Source organism: Salmo trutta, chromosome 25 (genome assembly GCF_901001165.1).
Source record: "Salmo trutta chromosome 25, fSalTru1.1, whole genome shotgun sequence".
Lineage (NCBI taxonomy): Eukaryota > Metazoa > Chordata > Actinopteri > Salmoniformes > Salmonidae > Salmo > Salmo trutta.
Window position 1 is genome coordinate 20268916 of NC_042981.1, and position 21472 is coordinate 20290387.

At 41.1% G+C, this 21472-nt stretch overlaps 1 protein-coding gene and 1 long non-coding RNA gene across 3 annotated transcripts in view; both read left to right on the forward strand.

The window, feature by feature from the left end:
- Positions 1-21472, forward strand: part of LOC115162139 (cysteine-rich motor neuron 1 protein-like) — a 194491-nt gene that overhangs the window by 67343 nt on the left and 105676 nt on the right. The window lies entirely within an intron of this gene.
- On the forward strand, positions 9844-11809 carry LOC115162140 (uncharacterized). The gene is made up of 2 exons (XR_003869488.1): positions 9844-10235; positions 11702-11809. It is a non-coding gene; the product is annotated as an uncharacterized LOC115162140 (long non-coding RNA).

Sequence of the window (21472 nt, forward strand, 5' to 3'; positions counted from 1 at the left end):
TCCTCGACTAAGCTACAATGCTCTTAGTTAAACCAGAGACGAAATGAAACCACCTTGGCTTTGGTTAAACCACATGGTTAAACTTTAGCTAGTTAGCTTCCTAGCTAGCTCACGTTAATGTAACATGTCTCGTCAATAGCCTGCTTTAATTACAGAAGACCAAATAACTACCTACAATTTCAATATTGAAATCATAGTTGATTAGCTAGTTAGTTGGTAAGCTAGTTTCTCTACTGAAAAAATATCAAACTTACCTCTATTGTCAGCCATCATTCACCTTTCACCGTCCCCTTTCATCTCTATAGTCCAAAATCTGGTTAAAGAGCAGTCAAGCCGTGATTGGTCCAAAAACCTGACCAATTGCATTTCAGTAGACTGCTACAGGATATGTTAATTGGCTAGAATTTCCCCTCTGTTATGAAATTATAGTAAGCAGTTGCGAGAGCAAAATGAATTTTGGAGAGCAAACTGTAAAATTGGTATGAGAGGGAGAGGAGACGTCCGTATGTGAACGCTGCGTATTTGTGAGAGTTCAGTAATTTCTTCAGGCGAACAAAAATCTCTGCTCTCGAATTCATTTACTGTGTGCAGCAATGCAGTTCTGCTCGGTCATAGTCAAACTCGCAAGCTCTCAAGTTTAATTTGTGCACACCATGCTGGCCTGCGCTTGTGGGACCCGTCCTCTGCTCGCTCAACCACATTTCTTCTCTCTCAACTCAAGTGTTTGCCCACGCAATGATGTTTCATCTTGCTCACACGGGCCATCTCTCAACCGTTCAACTTTTAATTAGGATTTTACACCATACTAAACCCTTGTAACCGACAGGAAGAAGAGGGGATAGCCCAGAGAGAGAGAGAGAGAGAGAAAGGAATGAGAGAGAGAGAGAGAGAGAGAGGGAGAGAGAGAGGGGCCAGAGAAAGTGGGAGAGAGAAAGAATAGAGAGAGAGTGATAGAGGGGGCAGAGAGAGGGAGAGTGGCCAGAGTTTCCCATGCTTCATCCCAATGGAGAGCACCATCCAAACAGGCCCCGAATTAATGTCCTTCCGTTGTGGGCGTCTTAATCTTAATCCAGCTCATGACCCCTGGGGCCTCTGTCCCTGGAGCTGGTGGGAAAGTACACTGACCGACCGATGAGGTATACTTTACCTCAGGGTTACAAGCTTCAAGTTTATTAGTAAATGTTATCGCATATGAGAAAGAATGAGAAAGAATTGTACAGTACAGAACAGTATTGTATGTTAGTTCTTTATTGTTTGAACACTGCTGAACAATCACAATCATGTTCTACTATCTTTAATAATGCAACTGGTTTGGGTTATTGTGAAACTTCCAGAAATAGCATAGTAATGTAAGTGTTGTGCCTGTTTAGGGCATGGTCATGTACCTTTAAAAGGGTTTGCAGTGTATAACGTTGTGTGTAATTGTATTGGTCATGTATAGGATTTGGAAGTCAGAGCAGTAGACTTTACAAACTGACTTAAAATGGTTGCTGCTATGGTGTATAGAAACGTCCAGCTTTCCTTCCTACTTTCTCTGGGACAGCTAATCCCCCATGGAATTTAGTTTGGAAACCATGTTAATCTTATGGGAAATATCAACGAACTAGGAATACAGGGGCTGTTAGAGCTAAAACTATGACGGGGCAAGACAATGAAATAAAACTGTCAATTGTTCTCCAATTTCATTTGAATAGCAAGTAACCGTACTTGTCATTGAGCAGGTTTAGCTCTAAGGAATAAATTGTATTTTTGTGTGAACTGTTGGGTATTATTAATAATATTAGGTATTGTTCATGTATGTCATCATGATTGTTTTTGTGTGTTACTGGCATTGTGTAATTTTTTAAACTATTACTCCTGGAGGTGAAATTGATCATTTTGCACCATCATATACAAAAGAAATGGAGAGAGGGTTTCTCTCAGAAAACGCACGCACGCACACTCTTTCACATCCCTTGAAACCCATTTAAAAGTAGTTTAGTTTATGGGAGCAACAGGGCTGCTTACCGAGGTGTAACCAATGATGTCTATAAACCCTGGATTGCCGATGCTATGTATATGCCATTGAGAGGCTTTGAAGCCACAGATTGGCCATATTAGCACTCCCCAGTAGGAGAAGTCCTCCAAAGGAATGAATGGGATTCTCCAGTATTTCAATTAAATGTTTCAAGAACAAAATTACATGTATTTAAGTATTTTTTTGTTGTAGTGGGGAAAGCAACATTGGTAATCTCCAAAAACTATATTTTAAGGAAAACATTTGTATATATACTGCTCAAAAAAATAAAGGGAACACTTAAACACATCCTAGATCTGAATGAAATAATCTTATTAAATACTTTTTTCTTTACATAGTTGAATGTGCTGACAACAAAATCACACAAAAAGAATCAATGGAAATCCAATTTATCAACCCATGGAGGTCTGGATTTGGAGTCACACTCAAAATTAAATTGGAAAACCACACTACAGGCTGATCCAACTTTGATGTAATGTCCTTAAAACAAGTCAAAATGAGGCTCAGTAGTGTGTGTGGCCTCCATGTGCCTGAATGACCTCCCTACAATGCCTGGGCATGCTCCTGATGAGGTGGTGGATGGTCTCCTGAGGGATCTCCTCCCAGACCAGGACTAAAGCATCCGCCAACTCCTGGACAGTCTGTGGTGCAACGTGGCATTGGTGGATGGAGCGAGACATGATGTCCCAGATGTGCTCAATTGGATTCAGGTCTGGGGAACGGGCGGGCTAGTCCATAGCATCCTCTTGCAGGAAATGCTGACACACTCCAGCCACATGAGGTCTAGCATTGTCTTGCATTAGGAGGAACCCAGGGCCAACCGCACCAGCATATGGTCTCACAAGGGGTCTGAGGATCTCATCTCAGTACCTAATGGCAGTCAGGCTACCTCTGGCGAGCACATGTAGGGCTGTGCGGCCCCCCAAAGAAATGCCACCCCACACCATGACTGACCCACCGCCAAACCAGTCATGCTGGAGGATGTTGCAGGCAGCAGAACGTTCTCCACGGCGTCTCCAGACTCTGTCACGTCTGTCACATGTGCTCAGTGTGAACCTGCTTTCATCTGTGAAGAGCACAGGGCACCAGTGGCGAATTTGCCAATCTTGGTGTTCTCTGGCAAATGCCAAACGTCCTGCACGGTGTTGGGCTGTAAGCACAACCCCCACCTGTGGACGTCGGGCCCTCATACCACCCTCATGGAGTCTGTTTCTGACCGTTTGAGCAGACACTTGCACATTTGTGACCTGCTGGAGGTCATTTTGCAGGGCTCTGGCAGTGCTTCTCCTGCTCCTGCTTGCACAAAGGCAGAGGTAGCGGTCCTGCTGCTGGGTTGTTGCCCTCCTACGGCCTCCTCCACATCTCCTGATGTACTGGCCTGTCTCCTGGTAGCGCCTCCATGCTCTGGACCCTACGCTGACAGACACAGCAAACCTTCTTGCCACAGCTCGCATTGATGTGCCATCCTGGATGAGCTGCACTACCTGAGCCACTTGTGTGGGTTGTAGACTCCGTCTCATGCTACCACTAGAGTGAAAGCACCGCCAGCATTCAAAAGTGACCAAAACATCAGCCAGGAAGCATAGGAACTGAGAAGTGGTCTGTGGTCCCCACCTGCAGAACCACTCCTTTATTGGGGGTGTCTTGCTAATTGCCTATAATTTCCACCTGTTGTCTATTTCATTTGCATAACAGCATGCGGAATTTATTGTCAATCAGTGTTGCTTCCTAAGTGGACAGTTTGATTTCACAGAAGTGTGATTGACTTGGAGTTACATTGTGTTGTTTAAGTGTTCCCTTTATTTTTTTGAGCAGTGTATTATAAAAGAAAATATTTGTATGTTTAGCTTACATAATATAATTGAAGTATGTCTGTAATATAATATGTATCAAATAAATACATTTCTATAGCTTCCAAACATATTTTTTTACAATGATGTGCCAAGATGGTGGCATGGTGGCTTCAACACAGCGCCCATATCAGTCATTTAGTGTATATAAATCGTTGGGCGTAACACTGTCTCCTTGCATGGCTTTAGTACGGAGTGAGCTGATGTCTAGTATTAAAAGGGTTACAGTCTTTGTTTTTTTGTTTTCAACTTCAAATTCGAGCTTGGTTCTATTTGGGTGTGGACGTGCAATGATTGGAGTCATCGTCGTTTGTCATGATGTGCTGCACCTGTTGCCTCATTAGTCAGTCATTAGTTTCACCTGTGCTGCTGGTACATGTGAAATTTAAGAGCTGCAGAGACGATGCTCCGGTGGACATGAGAGATGTTGGAAGAGCTAGACCTCGGTTTAGCGCGTGCATCTTCCTTAAGTTTGTGAATACAAAGCCTTTTATTTTGTTTCTCCCTGTTTGGTTTATTTTCACTCCCTAACCTAAGTTGGTGTGCGTTTTCTTTTCTTTTCTTTTAGTTTGTCTGTTATCAGGCAAATCTAGTGGGCGTCCATGGAGGGTGTGCATTAAGACCCTACTTGAGTTTGCTTGGCCAGCACTCAGCAGGCTTGGATGCTTTTCAGAACCCATTTTAAAACCTGGTTTCGTTTTGGTTGTCAGTGACTCAGTTGTTAGTTCCCTTTTTCTGTTGAGCAGAGATTTTTGGTTTTTGAAGAACAAAATTACAACTAATGTTCCTGCTTCAGTTGTTATTTCGGTGCATCTGGGACACATTGGACTTGATCAGCCTGAAGATGGGTCAAATGTTGTCATCTCATTTACTCCAATGGCTTGCCATGTGTAGCCCTTTTGGATCAGTGCAACACTCTATAACTAGGAGAAAACAAGGCTAGCTAGTCTTCTTGTCTCTGCCTTACTGTATGTGCCAGTAGGCAGGAAGAAGATACGTAAGGGAGTAGTACTATTCCCAGGGTAGTGGTAACTACCAAGTGAGCATTAACCTGGCAGCCATGTTGGAAGTGCTTCCATTAGCCTTTGTAATGATTAAATAGTTATATTGAAAGGTTATATTGCTACATTAGCTGTTAATGATTTACAAGTCTGGCTGTGATTCAGTGAAGGAGCAGGAGACTCCCCATCCATGTAATGAGCTCTCTGACATGTGAGGAACATGAGGGGAGAGAGAGACAGGGAGAACAGAGAACATATTGCAATGCCTTATGGATCTTTCTTTCTTCCTCAGCCACGTGGAACATCCCTCTGCTCTCACTACCCTAGTCCTTTGATTCATTAGCACACATTGTTAAATGACAGATTCAAGGCAGAGTTAAGGGATGAAGCTGGAGGCATGAGGCTGGTCTCTATGTAGATTCAAGGCAGAGTTAAGTGTGGGGATGGATGGATGAGGCTGCATTACATTATTCATGCAAACTCGTGTGACTCTGGTGGAGCAAGGGACAGATTGATCCTCTGACTTGACTGGCTACAAGCCAGGAAGCTGCAGATCACACTTATTATTTTTCCTCCCATCTTTCCTCCTCCCTCTCTCTGTCCTTTCCTCACTCCTTTCCTCTCTCTCACACACCTTCACTCTTGCTCTCTGGCATGTCAAGGCGACAGCAGCCCAGCTGTCACTAGGGAGTCAGTTATCTTGAGGAGGGCGAGAGGAGAGCCGGGGCCTCACCTGACACACACACACACACACTTAGGGTGGATGGAGAAGCAGAGACAGAACTTAGGCTTGAAGGCCAAACACTTTAAATACTCATCCAGACGTGAATGTGTCAGAAAGAGAGGGGGGGATATTGTGACCAGTTAAATTATGAATATGGGGACTAGTTAGGTTTGTTGTTTGATGGGGCCATGCACTGTGCAGTGCATGTGTCAGTTTAAAACAGTTATATTCAAGTGCAGTGGGGTCGCAAAAATGTAATGAAAAATAAAAATACACTTAACAACAAAACAAAATGTTTTGAGTACAGATTATGGTATGGGACAATATACAAATGTTTTTGAGAAAGATCATTTGAAAATAACATTTTATTTAGTAAATCTATTTATTGGTTTATTTTTATTTTGTAAAAATCTCAATGTACCGTTTTTTAAGGTTGTGTCATTAGATTTGGGGTGGTTTCGCGAGAAAAGGTTTGAATACCACCCCACTGGGCTCAGGTGTCAATTCAACGTCTATTCTACGTGATATAGAGGCCGTTCAAATGAAATCTTATGTTACATGCACCGAATACAACAGCTGTAGATTTTAGCATGAAATGCTTACTTACGAGTTTAAAAGTAAGAACATTTTCACCCAAAAAAAGGAAATGGTAACACAATAAAAAAACAATAATGAGACTATATACAAGGAGTATCGGTATCAAGTCAATGTACAAGTGTACAAGGTAGTTGAGGTAATTTAAGTAATATATATGTACATGTAGGTAAAAGTGACAAGGCAATCTGGATAGGTAATAAACAGAGTAGCAGCAGTGTATGTGTGTGTCTTATGTGTGTATAAGTCCATTAGTCCATTAGGAAAGTATTCAGATCCCTTGACTTTTTCCACATTTTGTTACGCTACAGCCTTATTCTAAAATCTACACACAATACCCCATAACGACAAAGTGAAAACAGGTTTTTTGAAATTTTTGCAAATGTATAAAAAAACAGAAATACCTTATTTACGTAAGTATTCAGACCCTTTGCTGTGAGACTTGAAATTGAGCTCAGGTGCATCCTGTTTCCATTGATCATCCTTGATGTTTCTACAAATTGATTGGAGTCCACCTGTGGTAAATTCAATTGATTTGACATGATATGAGGTCCCACAGTTGACAGTGCATGTCAGAACAAAAACCAAGCCATGAGATCGAAGGAATTGTCCGTAGAGCTCTGAGACAGGGTTGAACGCCTCCATCATTCTTAAATGGAAGAAGTTTGGAAACATCACCACTCTTCCAGAAGGACAACCATCTCTGCAGCACTCCACAAATGAGGCCTTTATGGTAGAGTGGCCAGACAGAAGCCACTCCTCAGGAAAAGGCACATGACAGCCCACTTGGAGTTTGCCAAAAGGTAGATAAAGACTCTCAGATCATGAGAAACAAGATTCTCTGGTCTGATGAAACCAATATTGAACTCTTTGGCATGAATGCCAAGCGTCACTTATGGAGGAAACCTAGCACCATCCCTACGGTGAAACAATTTGATTTGATTTGCATTTGTCAAATGCACCGAATACAACAGGTGTTAAGACAATACCTAAAAAACCAACAATGCAGTTAAGACAATACCTAAAAAAAGTAACAAATAATTAAAGAGCAGCAGTATAATAACAATAGCGTAGCTATATACAGGGGATTCCGGTACAGAGTCAAAGGGCACCAGTTAGTCAAGGTAATTGAGGAAATATGTACATGTAGGTAGTTATTAGAGTGACTATGCATAGATAATAACAGAGAGTAATAGCAGGTAGAAGGGGGAGGGGGGTCAATGCAAATAGTCTGGGTTGCCATTTGATTAGATGTTCAGGAGTCTCATGGCTTGGTGGTAGAAGCTGTTTAGAAGCCTCTTAGACCTAGACTTGGAGCTCCGGTACCACTTGCTGTGTGATAGCAGAGAGAACAGTCTATGACTAGGGTGGCTGGAGTGCCTTAGACCGCTGCACCACTCAGGAGCCCAATATATTTGACTGTGATATGTGGTTGTCTCACCTATCTTAAGATGAATACACTAACTGTACGTCGCTCTTGATAAGAGCATCAGCTAAATGACTTTGCCCTAGTTCAAACACCGCTCCATCGCTACACCAAACTTAAAAATATGTGACTTTCTCTTTGGAAGAGTAGGGATAGAGTGCCGTTTGAAACCACGCGGTGCACCTCGTCTGACTTTTACCGATTGTTCGGCAGCCTCTGCTGCTCTTTCGTCATGGTGCGGGTGAAGCACACCTCTGTTTCATGCAGCACGCCACAGCAGTTCTTCCACTGTCGGTAGAAACGGTAATTGCTTGTTAATATATGTTTTGCATGCAAATATCGGTTGCTTCGCTACCACACCCACAATGGAAGTGCAATCATGGCCTCGGATTCGCAGGTGGACGTGTTAGAACAAGCCCAAGGTCTGTTTCTGTGGCAGCAGAAACGCAAAAGGTTCATGGTTAGTGTAGTTTTTTGTGCTCTCTGGAAACAGCAACTGATTGAAAAAACATGACTTCTTAACACAGAGGTTGAAACAGATGGGCACTACATCAACATACAAATAGTTTTTGCAATCACTGGAGAAAATAGAACGTCTACGTTGCACAGTAATATTGCTATCACTAACATATGGTTTATTTTAGGGTTGAGGAGACTTCGTGAAAGCTGAAGACACGTTACATTAACCAAGACACATTAAACCGATGATATTCATTGTTTCAAACATTAACTTCCACGCTGCACAGGTGTGTGATTCATATTTTTTGGCCTTTTTAGGGCAATAAACTTTGGTTTCTTTAACACAGAAGAGGTTGCTGTTATACCTGAATTCTACCCAAAACCAACGAGGAAGTCTGCAGTGTTGAGAGCGGTTGAATGAAACCAAACGGTATGTCAAGAAAAGCTCTCAACCGTGCCAGCCCGCTGGATGAAACTGTCATTACAACCAGCATTGCCCATTGGGCTTTGCCTACCAGCATAAGTCTGAAACAGTTAGGCAGAATGATGCATGGTGTTATCTGGGTTCTCTAGTACTATATTAGCTGGACTATCTATCTGTCTATCCCCATGTTACTACTAAGATATATGCTATGAGGAAGAAAAAAACACTTTGATACAGGCATCATGCTGAGCGACCAAAGAGCTTTCTCTATGTGTCAGAATAATATTGACAGTGCAGCAGACAGTGTTTGCTTTGGTCAGATGAAATGCAGCACCAATTACAGCAATGATTTGTGAGGTTGAATCTGGATAATCATTGAGCTGTCAATCACGATTTGGAGGTGAACTCAAATTGAATGCAAGGTCAGAAATGGAATGGAATGGGGACTTGTGATCTTCGTAATTAGAAAACAAGTTTGCTACGATAAACTGCTGCATGTCCATTGCAAACTCCATAGCCTGTAAAAAGTCATTTCAAGCAGATAAAATCTATATGAAAGAAGGTGAGGACAGGAACAGGTGTGAGATCAGCCAGGGTGACGCGCGTTGGGATGCTCTCTCTCTCTCTCGATGATGTAGGTGAAGACATCAGTCTAATGATGATAACGACTCACTCACTGTAGTCCTTCTTCAAGCCTTTTGATACATATTTCCCAAGTGTTTGTGAAGCCACTAATATTTTTGTTCCGTGTTTATATCTTAGGGTATTATTCAATAACATTTCAGCTGTATAGTATGTGTAACGGATTGGCAGTCGTGGTGAAGGAATGAGGCACAGGAAGCAGCGAGCCCAGGGTAGTGGCGTATTTAATTTACACTCACTCATCAAACAAAATACTCCTAAACACAGGGGAGAAAATACACACGGCGTAAAATAGCGCCGACACGAACATGAGCCGTCACAATAGAAATAATCCCGCACAACACGGAAGCGGACCAGCTAATATAAATAGCCCCGCTAATTAACCAAACTAAACACAGGTGCACAAAACCAAAAAGAAGGGAAAACCAAAAAGGGAATCAGTGGTAGCTAATAGGCCGGTGACAACGACCGCCGAGCGCCACCCGAGCAGGAGGGGGCGCCACCGTCAGTGGGAATCGTGACAGTATGTCAGTAACAGTATCCTTTAAAAGATGTGGATGTCTAATGGGTTAGCAGGATAACAGCATTTAATAATTTTCTTCAAGTTTTTAATTTGGCTATGCAAATGAGGATACCAAGGAGCACATTTGCTTTACTACATGGAATTTACTACCAACCACCCTCACAAACATATTTATTAATCTCTGAAGAATATTGTAGATTATGAAGCATGAATTTGTGTCTCACTTGAAGGATTATGACAATGCTCCTCCAGTTGAATCTAGTTAGAAGGACACAGATGTTTTGCACTCCAGAGGGAAAGTGTGACCAAATGCAGTAAAATTGGTTGCCAGAGAAACCTTGGATGGGAAAAAAAACTGGTTGCCGTAGTGATGAGGTCAAAATGGAACCACAACAATCAGGGAGCTGATGTTACCTTGGAGGACACAACACACACACAATGTTGTGTGAATAGCAGCACTGCAGTGTGTGTGTGTGTGCACGCTTGCGTCGTGCCTCTTGTGAGCCATACTGTATTTTAATGTCACAGCAGATGTTGTTTCCCGTAGTATGACATGGGCCAGCTGGTTGTCATATGTTATCCTCTACGGGCCACGGGGGCAGTATTGAGAATTTTGAAAAAAATATGTGCCCATTTTTAACTGCCTCCTACACCAACTCAGAAGCTAGGATATGCATATTATTAACACATTCGGATAGAAAACACTCTGAATTTTCTAAAACAGTTTGAGTGGTGTCTGTAAGTATAACAAAACTCATATTGCAGGCAAAAACCTGTGAAAAATAGATTTTAAAAAATGAGAATTTTGTGACTGTACTATTTAGTGTCATTGTTTTACAGATACCACAGTGAGAAAGGATTCAGTTCGCAACTCCTACTGCTTCCACTAGATGTCAACGATCTTTAGAAAGTTGTTGGAAGCATCTGTCATGAATACAGACCGAATTAGAAAGCTTACAAGTTGACACGTCATCACTTCATTTTTTGCGCCTGCGCATGAATCTGAGAAGAGTGTCTTTGTCATAATCGTTTATTCTAGACACTTGATAGGTTGTGTGAAAATATTACTGATGTTTACTGATGTTTCACGTTAAAAATGGACCAAAAGATTAATGCTAAACAACGTTTGACATGTTTGAACAAACATAAATAGATTATTTACTAGGTTTTTTTTAGCTTTTCGGCGTGACTTTACACTGCCCACCTCATTTTGTGGGAGCCTACTGAACGCTAACTATTTGGACATAAATTATGAACTTTGTCAAAAGAAACCACATTTGTTCTGGACCTGGGATCGCTGGCAGCGCCTTCTGATGGAGATAATCAAAGGTAAGGGGATATTTAGAATGTTATTATCGATATTAGATGATGCTAATGCTAACGGTTTAGCTTAGCTTAGCTTATAGCTTAGCTTATGTTGTTAGCATAGTACCCAGTTTATAGCAAAATGTGATTTCCCAGTAAAGTTATTTTGAGATCTGGCCATTCGGTAGCAATTACGAGATGATAATATATTATTCTTTGAATGACAATATTATAATTTACCAATGTTTTCGAATAGTAATTCCGTGATTTGTAATGCTGGATTCACTGGGAGCATTCGAGCCGAAAAAAATTCTGAATTTCACCGCGACTGTAAATGCTGTTTTTGGATATAAATATGAACTTGATGGAACTAAAAATGCATGTATTGTCTAACATAATGTCCTATGAGTGTCATCTGATGCAGATTGTCAAAGGTAAGTGCATAATTCTAGCTAGTTTTCTGTCTGTTGATGCCCTTCTTTGAATTGGCTAAACATTACACGCAGCTATTGTCAATGTACTCTCCTCACATAACCTAACTTTATGCATTCTCCGTAAAGCCTCTGAAAATCGGACAGCGTGGTTAGATTTAGGAGATATATCTTTCAAATGGAGGAAAATAGTTGATTATTTGATTATTTGAAATGATTACTCTTGCAGTTTTGAATTCCCCGCCATGGTCACATGACAATGAATCCCAATACCGGGATAAGATCCTGCCCCCTGGCCTCAACAGGTTATCTGAAACAAAAAATTGTGTGTGGAGGATAATTATGAAAGGAAGAGCGATTGAGAGAGAGAAGAAATAGAGAGAGGTAAGGATAGGGAGAGGAAGAGAGAAACAGAGATAAAGGAGGTAGAGAGAGGTAGACAGCGTGAGAGGTAAAGAAAAAAAGAGGTAGAGAGAGTGTGTGTTTTTATGCTGTGTTTATTTGTATTTATTATGGATCAGCTACGCTTCCTGGGTTCCAGAAAAATGAAGGCACTTATATACTATTAAAAACATTACATTTCATTTCAAAACAGATTTCACAACACATTAAGTGTGTGCCCTCAGTCCACTACTCTACTACCACATATCTACAACACAAAATCCATGTGTACGTGTGTGTAGAGTGCATGTTTTATCGTGTGTGTGTGTGTGTGTGTGTGTGTGTGTGTGTGTGTGTGTGTGTGTGCGTGTGTGTCTGTAACTGTGTGTGTGTGTGTCTCTTCACAGTCCCAGCTGTTCCATATGGTGTATTTTTATCTGTGTGACTGACTTGATTAAGGAGATTCGTTAATGAGTGGATGGAGAACCATATCTACGCCATCTCATATTCATCTCATTTTTCTCCATGGATACCCTCCTCTGCCCCCACTTCCAGACACAACACAGCTCCATGGATGGATGAAAAACCAAATTAACCTGTTTGGAATAGGGGGCAGTATTTTCACGGCCGGATAAAAAACATACCCGATTTAATCTGGTTACTACTCCTGCCCAGAAACTAGAATATGCATATAATTAGTAGATTTGGATAGAAAACACTCTAAAGGTTATAAAACTGTTTGAATGGTGCCTGTGAGTATAACAGAACTCATATGGCAGGCCAAAACCTGAGAAGATTCCATGCAGGAACTGCCCTGTCTGACAATTTGTTGTCCTTCTGTAGCATCTCTATCGAAAATACAACATCTGTGCTGTAACGTGACATTTTCTAAGGCTTCCATTGGCTCTCAGAAGGTGCCAGAAAGTGGAATAGGGTGTCTGCAGTCTCTGGGCGAAGAACAGCAGGAGAATTTGTGAGTGGTCAGGCTGGGAACAGTGACACTGGAGATGCGCATTCACGAGACTACTCCATTTTTTTATTTCAGCCTTTGAATGAATACAACGTCGCCCGGTTGGAATATTATCGCTATTTTACGAGAAAAATAGCATAAAAATTGATTTTGAACAGCGTTTGACATGCTTCTAAGTACGGTAATGGAATATTTTGAATTTTTTTGTCACGAAATGCGCTCGCGCGTCACCCTTCATATAGTGACCTGAACGCACGAACAAAACGGAGGTATTTGAATATGACTATGGATTATTTGGAACCAAAACAACATTTGTTGTTGAAGCAGAAGACCTGGGAGTGCATTCTGACGAAGAACAGCAAAGGTAATACAATTTTTTAATAGTAATTCTGAGTTTGGTGAGCCCCAAACTTGGTGGGTGTCAAATTAGCTAGCCGTGATGGCCGGGCTATGTACTCAGAATATTGCAAAATGTGCTTTCGCCGAAAAGCTATTTTAAAATCTGACATAGCGTTTGCATGAAGGAGTTCTGTATCTATAATTCTTAAAATAATTGTTATGTTTTTGTGAACGTTTATCATGAGTAATTTAGTAAATTCACCGGAAGTTTGCGGTGGGTATGCTAGTTCTGAACATCACATGCTAATGTAAAAAGCTGGTTTTTGATATAAATATGAAGTTGATTGAACAAAACATGCATGTATTGTATAACATAATGTCCTAGGAGTGTCATCTGATGAAGATCATCAAAGGTTAGTCCTGCATTTAGCTGTGGTTTTGGTTTTTGTGACATATATGCTTGCTTTGAAAATGGCTGTGTGATTATTTTTGGCAGGGTACTCTCCTGACATAATCTAATGTTTTGCTTTCGCTGTGAAGCCTTTTTGAAATCGGACAATGTGTTTAGATTAACGAGAGTCTTGTCTTTAAAATGGTGTAAAATAGTCATATGTTTGAGAAATTGAAGTTATAGCATTTGTGAGGTATTTGTATTTCGCACCACGCTCTACCATTGGATATTGGTGAGGCGTTCCGCTAGTGGAACGTCTGTCCCTAAAAAGGTTAAATGCTCAAATCAGTTTTGTTGTTCAAATCCGTTTTGGAATACTGACTGTCCAAACAGCATGTTACAAGTGACCAAATCGGATTTGTGTGTGTTAAGACAGCAATCATTTGCTAACATGGTTATGTTAGTTGTCATAGTAATGACGGGTGTGTGCACAGGGGTGTAGGCTGATTGGTGGTGCTTGTGCTTCCTATCGCTCAGAAGTTATGTAGCAAGCTAAAGTGACAACAATGCCTTCTATAGACTTTCCCAGTTGCTATGAACGTTCAAAATCATAGTGTACGAAAACTTTTGAAGCCTCAAAGGATAAGATGATCCAACTTCCAAAACTAGTCATTTTTGGCTAACCACAGCAGTCAACTAGCTAGCAAGGTACCTGTTACGCTTTCTAGTACATTCACTAATTTGTTTGTAAACAATTAACAAGCTAGCACATGTTCTTGTCAAACTGTCAGAGTAGCTAGCAAGCAGCAATATATGCCTTATAACAGTCTAAAAACCACTTGAAGGGCAAATAAATCAGATTTGACCGTTCAGACACAAGTCGCATGGCCAGGAATCAGATTTGTATCTGACTTCAAACCACCTACGAAGGTGTTTTGAAATGTGGCTTAAAATATCAGATTTCATGTCCTTTTTAGCCGTTCAGAATGCAAACTGCCAATGTGAACAAGGCTTTATAGTTTTGGTCATTCAGTAGGGGTCCCAAATATCTGGCATGGTCCCAGATCTGTTTATGAGGTATACAGGCAACTGTCAAAATAAAGCCAACACCAACATAAAGTGTCTTAATTAATAAGGTGTTGGGCCACCACGAGCAAGAATAGCTTCAATGCACCTTGGCATAGATTCAAGCGTCTGGAACTCTATTGGAGGGATGTGACACCATTCTTCCACTCGAAATTTCACAATTTGTTGTTTTGTTGATGGTGTTTGAAAATGCTGTCTCAGGCGCCGCTCCAGAATCACCTATAAGTGTTCAGTTGGGTTGAGACTGGTTACTGACAGTCATGGTATATGGTTTACATCGTTTTCATGCTTATCAAACCATAAAGTGATCACTCGTGCCCTGTGGATGTGGGCATTCTCATCTTATGGGGGCATAGCCATTGTGGCCAATATAATGGCCTGCCCAGCAGTTTTATACATGACCCTAAGCATTATGGGATGTTAATTGCTTACTTAACTCATGAACCAGACCTGTATGGAAGCACCTGCTTTCAATATACTTTTTGTCCCTCAATTACTCAAGTGTTTCCATTATTTTACCTGTATACTGGCTGTTATTCAACTATAGGAGTCAGCACAAACAGACCTTGTAGCAGGCTACCAAATATCCACACATACAGCAAGAGAAACAAATGGGTCCAGTGGACAAAATATTACAGAGATCAAAGAGTAAGGGTTGAAAATCCCAATGTTTTTTGTAATGGCCTATGTTATAACATTTGCTCTACAATCTCTTTTAAGGCCTGCAGTGTGAACAAGGCTTTAGATTTCCTGTGAGAGATGAATACGCTACTTGCTTGGACAGAAAATATTAATAAACAATTTGGTTCAGGCACCATTAAGTAATTCAACCAGACAACTAATTTGACAGTTAAAGCTGAACAAAGAACTCAACTGTTTGTTTTTATATCCTCCTATTTTCTCTTGCAAAATGCTTTAATGAGTTGAGATGTCACATATTTTGCATTCAGTATTTTAGAGGTTTGTTTGTGTTGATCCCGTGGGGCTCTCTTTTTATGATTCAGCAAGGTATGAGGATTTCTCATCCTTTCTCACTGGCTCTATATGGAATATCAAATAATTGCTTACATTTATAAACCTGAAGCATTGCATTGGAGTCTCTCTGTCACGGCTTTCTGAAGGATCGGACCAAAACGCAGCGTGTTCGTAGTTCCACATCTTTTTATTAATCGTGAAACTAAATGCAATACACCACTTTAAATAACAAAACAACAAAAGCCGTAACGCAGAGCAGGCAAACACGACTCAAAAATGAACAACCCACAAAATACAAAAGGAAAACCCCCTACATAAATATGATCTCCAATTAGAGACAACTAGAACCGGCTGCCTCTAATTGGAGATCATCCCAATAACCCCCAACATAGAAATAGAAATCTAGAAAACCCACATAGAAACAGAAAGCAAGAAAACCACCCAAAACACCCCCTGTCACGCCCTGACCACTCTACTATAGAAAATGACCCCTTACAAGGGTCAGGACGTGACAGTACCCCCCCCCCCCAAAGGTGCAGACCCCAACTGCACCCAAACAAAACCCAACAAAAACAACCCCAAACACAAAGGGAGGGTAGGGAGGGTGAAAAAGTCTATGGCGGCTCTCGTGGTACACCCAGAACCTTCCTCTCCCTGTGATCCTCCAGCAACGGAGGTGGCTCCGGCTCAGGGCGTAACCCCCGTTCCACCCACAGATCCCTCCGCTTCTGTACCCCCGACCTGTGGATCATTAGAGGAATCGGACTGTAGATCAATACCGGAGGCTCTGCGCTGCCGACCACCGCTGGAGGTTCCGACCTACAGGCCGCCGCTGGAGGATCTGGGCTGCAGGCCGCCGCTGAAGGCTCCGGGCTGCGGACCGCCGCTGAAGGCTCCGGGCTACTCAGAATATTGCAAAATGTGCTTTCGCCGAAAAGCTATTTTAAAATCTGACATAGCGTTTGCATGAAGGAGTTCTGTATCTATAATTCTTAAAATAATTGTTATGTTTTTGTGAACGTTTATCATGAGTAATTTAGTAAATTCACCGGAAGTTTGCGGTGGGTATGCTAGTTCTGAACATCACATGCTAATGTAAAAAGCTGGTTTTTGATATAAATATGAAGTTGATTGAACAAAACATGCATGTATTGTATAACATAATGTCCTAGGAGTGTCATCTGATGAAGATCATCAAAGGTTAGTCCTGCATTTAGCTGTGGTTTTGGTTTTTGTGACATATATGCTTGCTTTGAAAATGGCTGTGTGATTATTTTTGGCAGGGTACTCTCCTGACATAATCTAATGTTTTGCTTTCGCTGTGAAGCCTTTTTGAAATCGGACAATGTGTTTAGATTAATGAGAGTCTTGTCTTTAAAATGGTGTAAAATATGTTTGAGCTCCGGCTGCCTAAGTATGGCTTCCAATCAGAGACAACGATAGACAGCTGCCTCTGATTGGAAACCATACCTGGCCAAAACATAGAAAACAAAAACATATAAACAGAAAGCAAGAAAACCACCCAAAACACCCCCTGTCACGCCCTGACCACTCTACTATAGAAAATGACCCCTTACAAGGGTCAGGACGTGACACTCTCTCAGCAGAGCAGGGCCTTGTGTATGGTTTAGTCTTACAGATTGGACAATTATCCGCAGCTTTGATGTAATTAGTGGGTTGTATTAAAAATAAACGTACTTGAATTTCTTTCACCTGGTGTTCATTATAGTGTGTGTGTGTGTGTGTGTGTGTGTGTGTGTGTGTGTGTGTGTGTGTGTTTGTTTGTCACCAAGAAGCAAGGGAAGTGGTCTAATCAGTTTGATTGTATTGTATCCGTTTCATTGCACTGTATACTAGATGTAATGGCAGCACTGTCTATTTTAACGGGCAGATTTATTTGCCATCTAAAAGAAGGCATGGTGTGGCCAATCAATTTGATTGTACACCCATTACAATGGATTTCAAGTGCCTATCCAGATGTTTGGCAACACACACACACACACACACACACACCACTCTGATGTGATCAAACCCCACCAGCTGCCATTGTCAAAACACAAATCAGGGGGAGGAGAAGGAAGGTATTTAAAGTGACTGCCCAGTGAAAATCTTACTTTTAAAAGTTCCTATTCTGTTAACTTAAATCAAAATGATGTTGTTGACTCATCCTATACTCATATTTGTGGCCAAAGCATAAATTGGAGAAAAAAACATTTTAAAAAGCCTACCTCAAATTTGTATCTCAAACAGACCATTTAAAAATGCTTGCCAGTTTCCCATAGAACATGTAATCTTTCTGAGGATGAACTGGCCAATCAGCGGTCTAGTGCAGGGGTTCCCAAACGTATTCACTCAGGCCCACCTTCCAGCATTGGGGAACATGCCACACCACATTTATTTCTATGGGCACAAGAACTGTTCATGACAAATACTGTTCACACCCCTCTTGTTGGCTGAGAGAAAATTCTTAAGCTTTCAAAGCTTATTTCCTGCAATTCTACACATTTTGTCATGGGGGTGCAGAGAAAATGTTGCCGTTTTAAAGCAAATTTTCTTACAATTCTATACATTTAGCCATCCCTAATGTGTATTAATGTGATATAAGTGACTCAAACATTGCAACAAAATCTATGGGCTTAAAAACTAGCTAAAAAACGTTAGCTGACATGGGCTAGTTGATCTGGACATTTCTGACAAGTTTTAAATAGCTCTCTAAGGTATGCAATGACTGACATGACCAGAGGAAAACTGATGATGAACCCTCCAATTTCGTAAGTTGAAAAGCCGGACTGAGTTCCCACAAAAATATGTTTTTTGGGTGGGGGGTCACCGCGCCACAGTTTGGGAACCACTGGTCTAGAGGATGATGAGCTGGCCAATCAGAGGTCTATTTGCATGGATATTTTTTATTACCGGAATACGCCTGCACCGTTCTGATGTAGGCGTACGCCCACACCATTCCAACAAAGAAAAGCTGCTTTTTAACATACTTAATTAGAATATCTTTGAAAGGGAAACTATTTCACTCATATTGTAAGTAATTATAGATAATATATTGTAGAAATCTGAAAACATTGGGCAGTTACTTTAAATCACGAGTAAATTTAAGGCTGCCCACACTGCTTCACTTGCTAGGCTAGAGATGACAGAGTTTTTTGGAGTTGCTGCCTTCCTTCTCATTTCAAGGATACCACTATGAACTATAAAGTCTCTCTCATTCAAAGAAATGTCAGAAACCAAGGTTCCTCTGGCTCATGATTTATAGAAAAGTGTGTGGTGTACAGGTGAGTAAACCTGTCTTCTGTACACAAAGCAGATCAATGAAAAAGCTATTTGCATATTACCACAGCTTCATCCATGACATTATGATAGATGTACATTTAGGATGTGGACCGCACATAGCATTGACACATAGTACTGACACTCACTCTGCAGTGGTTGGGAATGGGTAACACGCGGCGACCCAGACCCCTCTACTGTCAGAGATTACACATACTGACAAAAAAAGATGTATTATGTTATTTGTTATTATTATTATTATAATAACCTTACTTTCAGTGTTTAATGACAACACCTTTAAAGCCAGACTAAGTAAGTCCCAAATAAAATGTTGCCATTTTTTTCTGGTTTAATATAACTCGAAATGTATAGATTAAATATTAATTTGCCATTGAAGGTTTTACGAAGTATAAGTACAGCAGCTTTGATTACAAATTGCCGGTCAGATTTCTCCAGGTAATTATGATGCAAAGGGCCATTGATAATTGATCTCATGCATATTCTATATGTCCCTCTGATCCATCCATGACTACAGCAACACATCAACAATACATATGTAGCTATATCCCGCTCAATCAATACAAACGAGTGTCACGAGCTGGCTCGAAGAACAACAGGAGAGGTAGAGTCAGGCGCAGGAGACAGAGAGTTCGTGACCACACTTCTTTATTTGAAGTAACGGGATGTGGTCGTCAAAGGATAGGGGCGCAGCCCTTAAATATTCTGCGATGGTGTACACAAATAAAATAAACCACCGGCAGAAGGAAAACTTAGTACACGTTCTTTTACCACACAAAACCCGGACAAGCAACACAATCACGTACAACCACATACATCCTACGCTAACCTAAATACCCCCCCCCCTTACTAATGACTAACCCAAAACAGGTGCGTGCCTACCTAGACCTAACCAAACGAAAGTGAAACAAAAAGGGATCGATGGTAGCTAGTAGGTCGGCGACGACGACCGCCGAGCTCCGCCCGGCCGAGGAGGGGCGCCACCATCCGTCACTGTCGTGACAACGAGACTCATAAATGAGAGTTGAGTGATACAGAATAAACGTGTAATTTTGCTGACAAATGCTTGTCCTAATGGTTAATAATAGTGGCTCCTGGCTGTCAATCCATATGTGCATCTGCCTGTCTGAGCAGATTTGAAAACACTGATGGGTCTGTTGTTACAAAGTTGCTTTGTTGTTGCTAGCTTGAGCTTCTGAATGAAACTGGAATTGTGGGCGATTTTCATTTAGCAAGGGATTGATAATATCTTCCTAGTGCAACACTTGCTAGTTGGACCATATTTCAGACTTTACAGCATGACCAATACCAGCAGCATGCTGGACACTATGGATAATAATCACAAAAGCCAGCTCTGTCTTCTGGTACAGTAGGTGAAGCAAGCTAGCTAGCTAGCTAGCTAATTTAGCTGGCTAGCAAAAAGATCTACACATGCATTGCTTGCAAATGTGCATAGCCTACCGGTAGATGCATAGCCAAATAAACGTTCATGCACTTGCAAATGGTTGCTAGCTGGCTAGTTGATCAAGCAGATAACAGTGCTACCATTGCAGTAGGCAGCCTATATTGTTGAACTTGTTTATGTAAATTAGAATTACATTTTACTGCTGTAATGTTAATAGCAAGCTGACTCCACTTGTAAATTGTCATTTTTATACAGTAGAGTAACCTTCATACTTGTTGTAGGCTACAAGCAAATGTGAACACCAGCTGTCTGATACTGACTGATGGAAAAGTGGCTGGCACAGCGGCCGCTTGAGAACTCTCATATAGAGCACGTTATGAAGTCTTGCCTGGATTTGTTTTGTCGCCCTGACAGTTTGACATTTCATAATCCCAAATTACGTAAATGAGATTTACTGAGTCTGGCTTTAAGTCCTGGTTCCAAAGTAGCATCATGAATTTTGAACATGTGTACTATGGTCGATCTCTACTGTCATTCAATCAATTACAAGAAAGATTTTGATGATCTAAGGCCAATTTCATTGAGTTCTTACAACTCAGAAATCGTATTCAATCGCTTCAACAGAGTCTGGATGAACCTAAGGCATCTAGCACAGAAAAAATACTGAAAGAAGCTTATTCTACACCAAAGAAGTTGATTGCCAAGTTATATCAAGGATTGATTGAAACTCTACCTGATGGTTCAGAACCTATAAGGGGAAAAAAGGAAGAAATTGATATGTGAAAATGTTCATACCTGCTCCTACAACGAAAGACAAACTACTGTAATTTAAGATAATTCATAGTACTTACTACAGTCCTGTTGGAATGCATGTAATGCACCCAGAAATGTCAAATCTGTTGGAGATGCAAAAAGCACAAAGGAACCCCATTATATATGCTGTGGTCCTCTGATAAACTGACACCATTTTGGGATAATGTACACTACCGTTCAAAAGTTTGGGGTCACTTATAGGCTGACCACACCTATGCAAAATACATGTCGAAATCTATGTTATTCAATTATTGCACCCACACTGCTCGCGGGCGTCAACGAGCGTCTGCGTTGCCAAGGGCTAAAATATAACTCCTTTCTATTTCTGACGCAGATCGCGCTGCAAGTCCTGCCTCTCCCATCTCCTCATTGGTTTATAGAAGCAGGTACCCACGTACCATTGGTTCAGAGTTTGTTTT